The sequence below is a fragment of the Heloderma suspectum genome, chromosome 2, assembly GCF_057233095.1.
Source record: "Heloderma suspectum isolate Gila_16-S chromosome 2, 16-S_ref, whole genome shotgun sequence".
NCBI classification, from domain to species: Eukaryota; Metazoa; Chordata; class Lepidosauria; order Squamata; family Helodermatidae; genus Heloderma; species Heloderma suspectum.
The window spans coordinates 294,972,196-294,981,910 of NC_139459.1; positions in this window are offsets into that span (position 1 = coordinate 294,972,196).

Consider the following 9,715-nt stretch of genomic DNA (forward strand, 5'->3'; position numbering starts at 1 on the left):
TCTTTTCCGGGAGAAATTGTCTTTACAAATAATAAGTATCACAGTTGGATTCCATACCGTCTGCCTGCTGTATGAAGCTGCCTAGTACTAAATCAGTCCATTAGTCCATGTGGCCCAGTATCATTCAGCTGACTAAGACGAGGAGTTGTTAGGTCATTCTAGAAAGCCATTCTTCTTTTGTTATTTTTGTTTTTTGTTTATTGAAATGTTTCTGAGGTTTTGGCAATAGAAGAGTACCACTCCCCCCCCCTCCTTCCCAATTATACAATTAGTGATACAGGACATTTAAAAATTAGCCTCCATTTCCCATTATTTCCTCTTCCTGCCCTGCCCCTCCTCCCAGGTCACTGACATGTTAAATTCTCTGTCTTTAAAGTTACATATGAAGCAATTTATAATTGTAGCTTACATATCTACTGATTTGCCTATTCTGGAAGTATTTAAAGAAAATGAAGACAGGTGAAGAAGGAAGGAAGGAAAAACATCTGGGGACTCAGTGGCTTTCCGCTTTTGCAATATGATACATTTAGCTAAGAGGATGGCCTATAGAACTAGGATCTCTGTTCTTCAGACATGCTTCACTTTAAAGGTATGTGGCATATAACAGCTTGGTGAAGTTAAATATAATAGAATTAGTATTATTAATTCATATTAATTTGTATTATTATTATTACTTTCCAGAAAGATGATATGACCACACAGTCCCAGAAGTGATAGATCAGCCCATTCTGTTCTCCAGAAGTTAGCATCTGCCTGTCAGAGTTCCAGTCTAAGGTTGAATGAGTCTTTATAGTTCCTGAAGCAGCTTTTCATTATGATGGTTTTGATTTAAGCTTCTTAAATCTCTAGGTCTGGCTGCAATTCTTTTCAGATGCAATTTTCCCTCATTTGGTGTTTTTGCACACTATTCATCTTCATTTGCCTATTCATTAACTGCTGTGTCATACCCACTCCAGTTGGATTTTTATTCTTTTTACTGGACCTCCTTTGCATTTGTGCTCTGCATAATAATTGGATGCACCAAAACCATGCACTGCTGGGCCTTTCAGCCTCACCTTGTGGTATCATCCCCACCTCCCTTTCCATCTGTAACCCTGTGCATATAACTGAAGCTCTCACTTCATGCTTCTGACAAAGTGGGTTGTGGCCCATAACAATTTTATGTCACGATAACATCCTTCATCTTTAAGGTGCCACAAGACTTTTCGCTTTATTCACTGAAAACCTGCTGTGTCAGCAGGTATCTTGAATCAGTGACAGATGTCTGATTGACCTGTTAGCTGATGTAGCTCTAAACTGCCAGTGCATTGTTTACAGTGCAGAAGTTCAAACTATCTGTGTTGCCCTCAGAAACGGGAAGAAGGCCACACACTTCATGCTGCCTAGGGTGGAAACAACGGGTGCTTCCAGATGAGCTTTTATTGCGTAATTGTCCTGCCTCATTCATGCCATCCACAGGGGGTCTACATTGCAGTGTCTTCCATTTGTGAACCTCCTGTGTTTTCCCACTCTTTCTTCCATCTTTTTTTTTCTTTCCACAAAAAATGCATTACAGAGGGAAAAACAGATTGGTAGTGCCTTTTGATTGGTAGTGCTGGGAGCTGTCCTTTTGGAAGCACCCAATGAGAGAAACGTGACAGCAGGCAAGTTGCTCTATGGCCTTTCAGTACCTTAGCATTGCTGGGCGGGGATGACTGGAGTTGTAGTCGAACATATCTGGAGGGGCACCAGGTTAGGGAAAGCTGTGCTACTGCATCTCTGCTCAACAAGCAACTGAATGTTCCTGTCACATCACATTAGAAGCAGCCGCATGGCAAAATGATTCCTCTTTGGGAAACCGACTGAAAGGAGACAAGGCCAAAACAGCAACTCATGCCAAGGACACCCTCCTTGGATCCCTTTTTATTTAATTTCTCATGGCATCCTCTTGTGGCACACTAGTGAACTCCAGCACACATCTTGGGAATGAATGGCCTAAAGGCTAGAAATGCACTTGCAGCCCACCTGTGCTTCGCATTTAAAGCAGGAGTGGGCAACTTTCGCTGTTCCGGGGGACAATTCTCCCCCTGGAACCGGCAGGGGCTGTACCCTCCCCAGAATTGCAGCTGTCGAATATGCCACTGAAATTGACAGAGTACTGACAGAAGAAACGTGATTTTGCTGTAAAACAAGGTGCGTGTGGAGCACACACCTTTGTTTCACAGCAAAACCATGCTCCCCAAATCCTCCGAAGAGCGCGATTTGGGTTTAAAACAAGGGGAAAGCTCTCTGCATGCCTGATTTAACAGCAAAATCATGGCTTTTTTGCCACTGCAGCACCATATTTCAGTGACACATTTGGGGGCACAGCAGAGGGGGCCACAAAAAGGGCCAGGGGCGGCCACGGCCCATGGGCCGTGTGTTGCCCAGCCTTGATTTAAAGCGAGGGATTGTGTCTGAGATTTAGAAGCAAGTGCTTACCTTCCATAGAACTCTGCTTTAGCTGCTGTGCCTCTGCTTTCATCACAGAAGCTTGGATAGACCTTAAAAACCTGTGCCTTTCTCAAAAACAAACTCCCCAAGAGGCTAAAGTGTTTCACATTTTGGCATGCTTAAATGAGGCTCTCCTCCAGGTGCCCCTGCCAAATATGGCGAGTCGGGTGGCTACAAGAGAGGGCCTTTTCAGTGGTGGCACCCCATTTGTGAAGAAGCTCACCTGGAGCCTACATTATGATCTTTCTAGCACCAGGCGAATACCATTTTCCCAGGCATTTTAGGCATCTGTTTTTAGTGCGTTTAAGCCTTTTACTATTTTACCTCTGTTGTTTTTGGTTTTAGCATATTCTGTTGCCATTTTCATTGGACTTGTTTTGTCTGTGACCCAGTTCACATGTTACAGCTACCTACTGGTTGTTCAGTGCATAATCAGTTGTGGCCGCACGGCAGTGAGCAAGCACAGTGTCTCCTGCGTGCTCATTGCTTCCGCTTTCCTAAAGAACCCAGGAACACCCCATTCCTGGGTAGTTATCATTACATCCAAACCTAGAATTCTGAGTTGTTTAGGAGTTAACCCAGAGTTAACCCAACAACAAACCATGGGTTAACTCTGGGTTGTTTAACCCCTAAACAGCTCAGAGTTTCTTGGTTAATTCCTGGGTAGGGGTGTACAGATTTTGTACATTTCATGGATTGTCAGGTGCCTTTCATTCCGTCATCCACTCATTGTTGGAATCAGATTTTTTGCAATTTCCTGAATGCACAAATCCTCCCAAAATGTAAAAATCCCCCCTCCCCATGTGCATTTTCATGCTTTAGCCTATGCGGAAAATGCACATTTTTGGCTAGTGTTTTATTTTATTTTATTTTATGTATTTTTGCCACTAAATTTGCTTAAAATCCCAGAAAGTGAAGAAACTGGACCGCAAGTCCGTGGAATCAGTGGGACTTAGGAAAAGCCAGTGCACTGCAGAATCCATGGGTCAGATTCATAGAAATCCAAACTCATTTGATTCCATTGTGGATTTTTCTGACATCCCTACCCCTGGGTTCTTTAGGAAAATGGAAGTGAGAAGTACATGGGAACCAGCATGCTCACTCGCTCCCATATGCTCACAAAGAACCCATGGTTTGTTAACCATGGGTTGTTTGATTGTGCAATCCGGGTCATTGTTTTATTGTTACTTTGCATTTTAGGTTTTTAATTTGTACACCATCCAGAGAACTTCGGTTGTTGGATGGTTCAGAAATGCAAGCAATAAATAAATAGTTTGCAAGCCTGCCTCCTGATTCTTGGTAATTTCCACTTCAAAGCTTGGTTTTGGTTTTAAGGCACTGAAATGCAACTGAAGTGTTTGGTTGTTAAGTTACTTCACGACTAGGACTCCCCTACGCATGCTTTCAGTGTGGGCAGGAGGGAGAGAAGTCATCCTCGGGATCTCACCTTATCTAAAACCATCATGCACATTCAGGAATTCTCAAATGCCTCGCTTTGCCAAAAGTTAAATAGTTGTAATAGCTTATTTCCTGCCTTTACAGCAAGTACCTCTTTTTATTTATTTTTGCTCCGTGGAGGGTCCTAAAAATAGTTTCAGAAACACGTTTTTAGCTTACTATGTAGCATTCCAAGCTGCGATCACCTCATGACTTTATATGAATTATGAGGGCTCCCAAAGCGTTGTTCAACCCATGTAGTTTTTAAATGCTCTCCCATCAATATCTACAGTAGCACATGGATTTTGGCTTTCCAACCATTCTGGGGAGTTGACAGATCACGCTGTTACCTTGTAAGGGCACTTATCGCCGTAAATCCACCCACAAAGGTTTTTCCTCAGGATAATGGCTGTTTTGGTGATTCATCTTACAGACCCTGCCCTTCCTTATTTGCACAAAATATCCTACACCCTGCAATAATTTCTGGGTCAGCCTCATGCCACACATGTGATTTCCTTTTGGACACAGAGACAAGAAGAGATTAAGTTAAAGGTTAGACCTCCTAGGTCAACCTACCCCACTTCAACTTTTAGGTCATTTCAAGTGCTACTAATAGGATGTTATCAGATCAGTGAATATTCTCAGGGGTACAGTCGATTGTCTGTGTGAGGCACAGTTTACTGTTGTCTCATTGAGGGAGGAGAAGGGAAAATAGTACTGCTGCTTTGCTGGAAAATTTCACTGTTTCTGTCTCTAGTGGAAAACAGTTATCACTAACACATCCTGGCATGTAATTTGCCTCATTTATTATTGTCTAGCATTGGCTTAGAAATGCACAATAAGCACTAAGGTACTTACAGAGGGTTGCAGTTCTTTAAGGAAACATTACACAGAGATGCCAAGAACTTTCAGAGAGGGATGGTGGGGGGTGGCTCCTCTCACCCAAACTGAGACACACCTTCCAGACTATGAAAAATATTGTTCAGATGAATCTTACACTGACAGAGAGACAAACTAAAGGCAATTAGAGTGCAATAAAAACCAATGGACCTAGATTCTGTTCCTGTTTCTATCACAGATTATTAAAGAAAGGGGGGAAGGTGCTGTACCTATAGTAAGTAAAATAGGGTTTCATATTTCACAGTGCAGTTCTGTGCAAGTTTACTCAGAAGTTAGTCTCACTAAACTCAATCAGATGTACTCCCTAGCAAGTAGGCTTGTATCTATCAGTTCGTACAGCCTATATCAACTGGTACATTAGCTTAAAACTTTGGCAACATATTAAAATTGCTCTCTGATCAAACTGTTGAGACTGACAAGCAGGGCTATTTTTGAGACAGGGCAAAAGCTGCAACTGGCCCAAGTCTTACACATGGAGAGGGCTGCCGCAACAGTGATAATCAACCTGACAGGCACTGCCACATTGTTGCCAGCTCTTCCCCTTCACCCACCCCTCAAATTCCCACTAACCTAACCTCCATAAGCTCTTCTATGTGGTGGTAATGTCCTTTTGCCATGAATTAACTAAATTAAACACACCTTAGAAACACACATTCTAGTTGGTGGCTAGTGCGCCAATAATCAGGTGTACTGTTTCAGAACTGGATGTTTCAATTACTCTCACACCACATCAACAAATGTGGCAATTGGTCCTCTAGTTCTCCTTTCTGCCTTTGCTGGGAGGAGTCAAATAACCAGGCCAGATAGGTAATCCAGGAGCGATAATTCCAAATCATTCCCACCTCCCCCATTCAAACTGGATGGAAAAGAAGTAAAGAACCTTTAAAAGATTACTTTTCTTGTCAATCTGTAGCCAGAGCTAGCAGTTGTTTGCCATTCAGGAGAACGACTATTTTAGGGCACAATCCTATCATAAATAGGCGCCCTCGATGATCATAAATCCCCGAACTCAGAGGCTTACGTTCATTCTGTGTAGGGTGGGAGGAACAGCAGAGGTGATCTTTGCCTCCCAGTCCTCCCACCCTGCATTTTTCACTAGACGGGGTTTTTTTTGCTCATCTAGTGACAGCTCTTGAGAGAGAGAGGGAGGGAGGCTGGAAGAGGCTCAGGATAGCTCGTATCCTGGCCTCTCCATTCTCCTCTCCTCCCTGCCCACCGAAAAGCCCCCTTTTCCCCCTCTCCAAAGTCGATTTCCAACCTCCGAGGCCAGCTGGTGTGGTTCTTTCCGTGCTGACTGCGGGAGGGGGTGGAGGATTCAACTCGCCCTTCCAAGCTTGGAGCACTGCCTCCCAGCTTGGGTGGGGGATTTCGAACAATCCTATGGCTCCTCAGACACTGTCTAGGGGCGATAGGATTGCTCATTCATTCATTCATTCATGTATTACATTTTTAATCCGCCCAATAAGTAAACAGTTAAAAGACTAAAATGTCATAGAACTGTCAAAAATATAAAATGCAATACAAATATTTAAAAGGATACAATACAGTGCAGTGGCTTTTCTTGTAATTAAAACCGAAACAGAAATACCAGTTGCAGGAGAACACAAGCAGAAGGGTGCTATTTGCACTCATGTCCTGCTTGTTGGCTTCCCACACGCATCTCGTTGCCCACTGGAGGAACCTAATACTGGACTGGATACGCCTTTGATCTGTTCCAGCAGAGCTTTTAAAATGTTATTTTATGTGGTGGTGACATGGCACCTGCTAACTGCTGCCCCGCAATCAGTGCAGCAATAAATGCAGCTACCCATCCCACGGTAGCAGAAGTGGGAGCAGGACGGGAAAGCGCCTTGCCCAGGCAGTCACGAAGATAAGAACATGGTTTGCTTTCCAGGGCTATGCCCGGCACCTTCTAATCACAGGCCAGAACAAAGCCGAGCGAGGGCTCAACACTAGCTTTCCCCAAGCTGGCGCCCTCCAGATGTGTTGGACTGCTATTCCCGTCATTCCCAGCCAGCATAATGCCTGGGGATGATGGGAAGCACAGGCCCACACATTCAGAGGCCACCAGCTTGGGCAAGGCCGCTCTCCCCTCTCTCTAGCTCCGTCGCCCTAAACTGCACACTGACTAGACAAGAAATACATTTCCCATAATGCTCTGAGACCCAGGAAATGCTTGTCGGCCTGTGCGGACGGGCCTCAGGAGAGAGGACGCGGAAGAGGCAGTCATGACTCTCCGGGGGGACACACACACACACACGAGACAGAAAGACGAATCAGAGAGCCGCAGTCTCAGTGTGTTCACGACGGTATGTCCGGTTCCTGCTTGGAGTTCATAGGCTCTTCCACATGCGCGGCAAAGGGGGGTGGAAGCACAAAGCACATCACGAACACTGAAAGCCGGAGGGTTTTTACGGTTTAGAGGCTACGCGCAATGCCTTCTGTTCCCGCAAAGTAGACACGGATCTCGTGTTTTTCTTTGCAAGGTTAACAACTTCCCCCACCCCCTGGTAGGACCCCTGTTCCAAAAACAAGACCGCAGTTCCACGGAAGGATGAGCGCTGAGAATGTCTAGGTTTTTACACACGGGGGTGTGGGCTCCCTTCTGAAAACAGCGTGATCTCCACTCAAAATATTTATAGGGAGGGATGGAGTGGGGGCACTCCTTTGCCGTGAAGACCTTGTACCGTGTGCAGAAAGTCAGTGGGCGCAGTCTCTATCTCCATCACGGATATACAGCACGTGTGAGCGACAGCCTGAAAGTTGAGTGTGTGCAAGGAATCCTGAGCGCGGACATCAAACGGGTTAGATGACGCGCGTTGTTGCTGCTGCGATGCTCTCCAGGACCAGCGCGGGCGCGGCAAAGGAGAAAACGGCGAAATGTCACTCTCTCGCCCCAGCACGCGTGCGCGAAGAACGATGAAGGGCAATGGCGCCCCTGTAACGCAAAGAGAATGTTGACATGGTGAACCTCAGTGCGAAAAACGAGTATGCTGGCTAATAATTACGTCTGATTGATTTGAGCTGCCAAGGAAGCACGCTCGGCGTCGTCGCTCAGGTTTTTTATTATGGCGCTCTTCCATTAGAAGGAGTTTTTTCAGTGGAGGCTGGTAGCTCCTATTTCAGTGGGGCGGTGAATCCGCTCTGGGTTTCAGTAAGAGCTCTAAAGGAGCTATCCAAGGTGCTGACCCCGTTTGGGGGGTGAGGTTGGCCACTTCGGATAGCTCCTTTAGAGTTCTGGCTGGTTCTGACTGAAACCCGGAGCGGATTCACTGCCCCACTGAAATAGGAGCTACCAGCCTCAGCTGATTTTTTACGTCTCCCAAGATTTGTAGAGTTGACTGGTCAATGTCATCTGCTACAGTGTGTCCCACTATACAATCCTTTGAAAACTCTATAAGAAAACGTGCTGTTTTTGTATGGGGAGGTGGGACTCTTGCAAGTGGGTGAATAGTCCTTTGCAGCACGATCCTATGCATCTTTACCCTGAAGTTCATTCATTCAATTTATACCCCGCTTTTCTATTTAAATATTTGACGTGGCTTACAATAAAAACACAGAAATACAATATAAAAACACTAACCCTAAGGACATCTATGTAGTTGGTAAAAACAAGACCTGGAGCTGATTGTAGTTCAAATCACAAACTTCTTATTGCACAATTTAGAATCAGACTAAAGAGAATAGGGAAGACCCACAGATCAGTTCGATATGAGCTCACCAATATTCCTAATTAATATGCAGTGGAGGTGAATAGATTTAAGGGACTAGATTTAGTAGATAGGGTTCCGGAAGAACTATGGACAGAAGTTCGCAACATTGTTCAGGAGGCGGCAACAAAAAATGCCCCGAAGAAAAAGAAAACCAAGAAGGCAAGATGGCTGTCTGCTGAGACACTGGAAGCAGCCCAAGAAAGAAGGAAAGCAAAAGGCAACAGTGATAGGGGGAGATATGCCCAATTCAATGCAAAATTCCAGAGGTTAGCCAGAAGAGATAAGGAATCATTTTTAAACAAGCAATGCATGGAAGCGGAAGAAGATAATAGAATCGGAAGGACAAGAGACCTCTTCCAGAAAATTAGAAACATCGGAGGTAAATTCCAGGCAAAAATGGGTATGATCAAAAACAGAGAAGGCAAGGACCTAACAGAAGCAGAAGAGAGCAAGAAAAGGTGGCAAGAATATACGGAAGATCTGTATAGGAAGGATAATAATATCGGGGATAGATTTGACGGTGTGGTCAGTGAGCTAGAGCCAGACATCCTGAAGAGTGAGGTTGAATGGGCCTTAAGAAGCATTGCTAATAACAAGGCATCAGGAGATGACGGTATCCCAGCTGAACTGTTTAAAATCTTGCAAGATGATGCTGTCACGGTGATGCATGCCATTTGCCAGCAAATTTGGAAAACACAAGAATGGCCAACAGATTGGAAAAGATCAACTTATATCCCCATACCAAAAAAGGGAAGCACCAAAGGATGTTCAAACTATCGAACAGTGGCACTTATTTCACATGCCAGTAAGGTAATGCTCAAGATCTTGCAAGGCAGACTCCAGCAATTCATGGAACGAGAATTGCCAGATGTACAAGCTGGGTTTAGAAAAGGCAGAGGAACTAGAGACCAAATTGCCAATATCCACTGGATAATGGAGAAAGCCAGGGAGTTTCAGAAAAACATCTATTTCTGTTTTATTGACTATTCTAAAGCCTTTGACTGTGTGGACCATAACAAACTGTGGCAAGTTCTTGGTGGTATGGGGATGCCAAGTCATCTTGTCTGCCTCCTGAGGAATCTGTATAACGACCAAGTAGCAATGGTGAGAACAGACCATGGAACAACGGACTGGTTTAAGATTGCGAAAGGAGTACGGCAGGGTTGTATACTCCCACCCTACCTATTCAACCT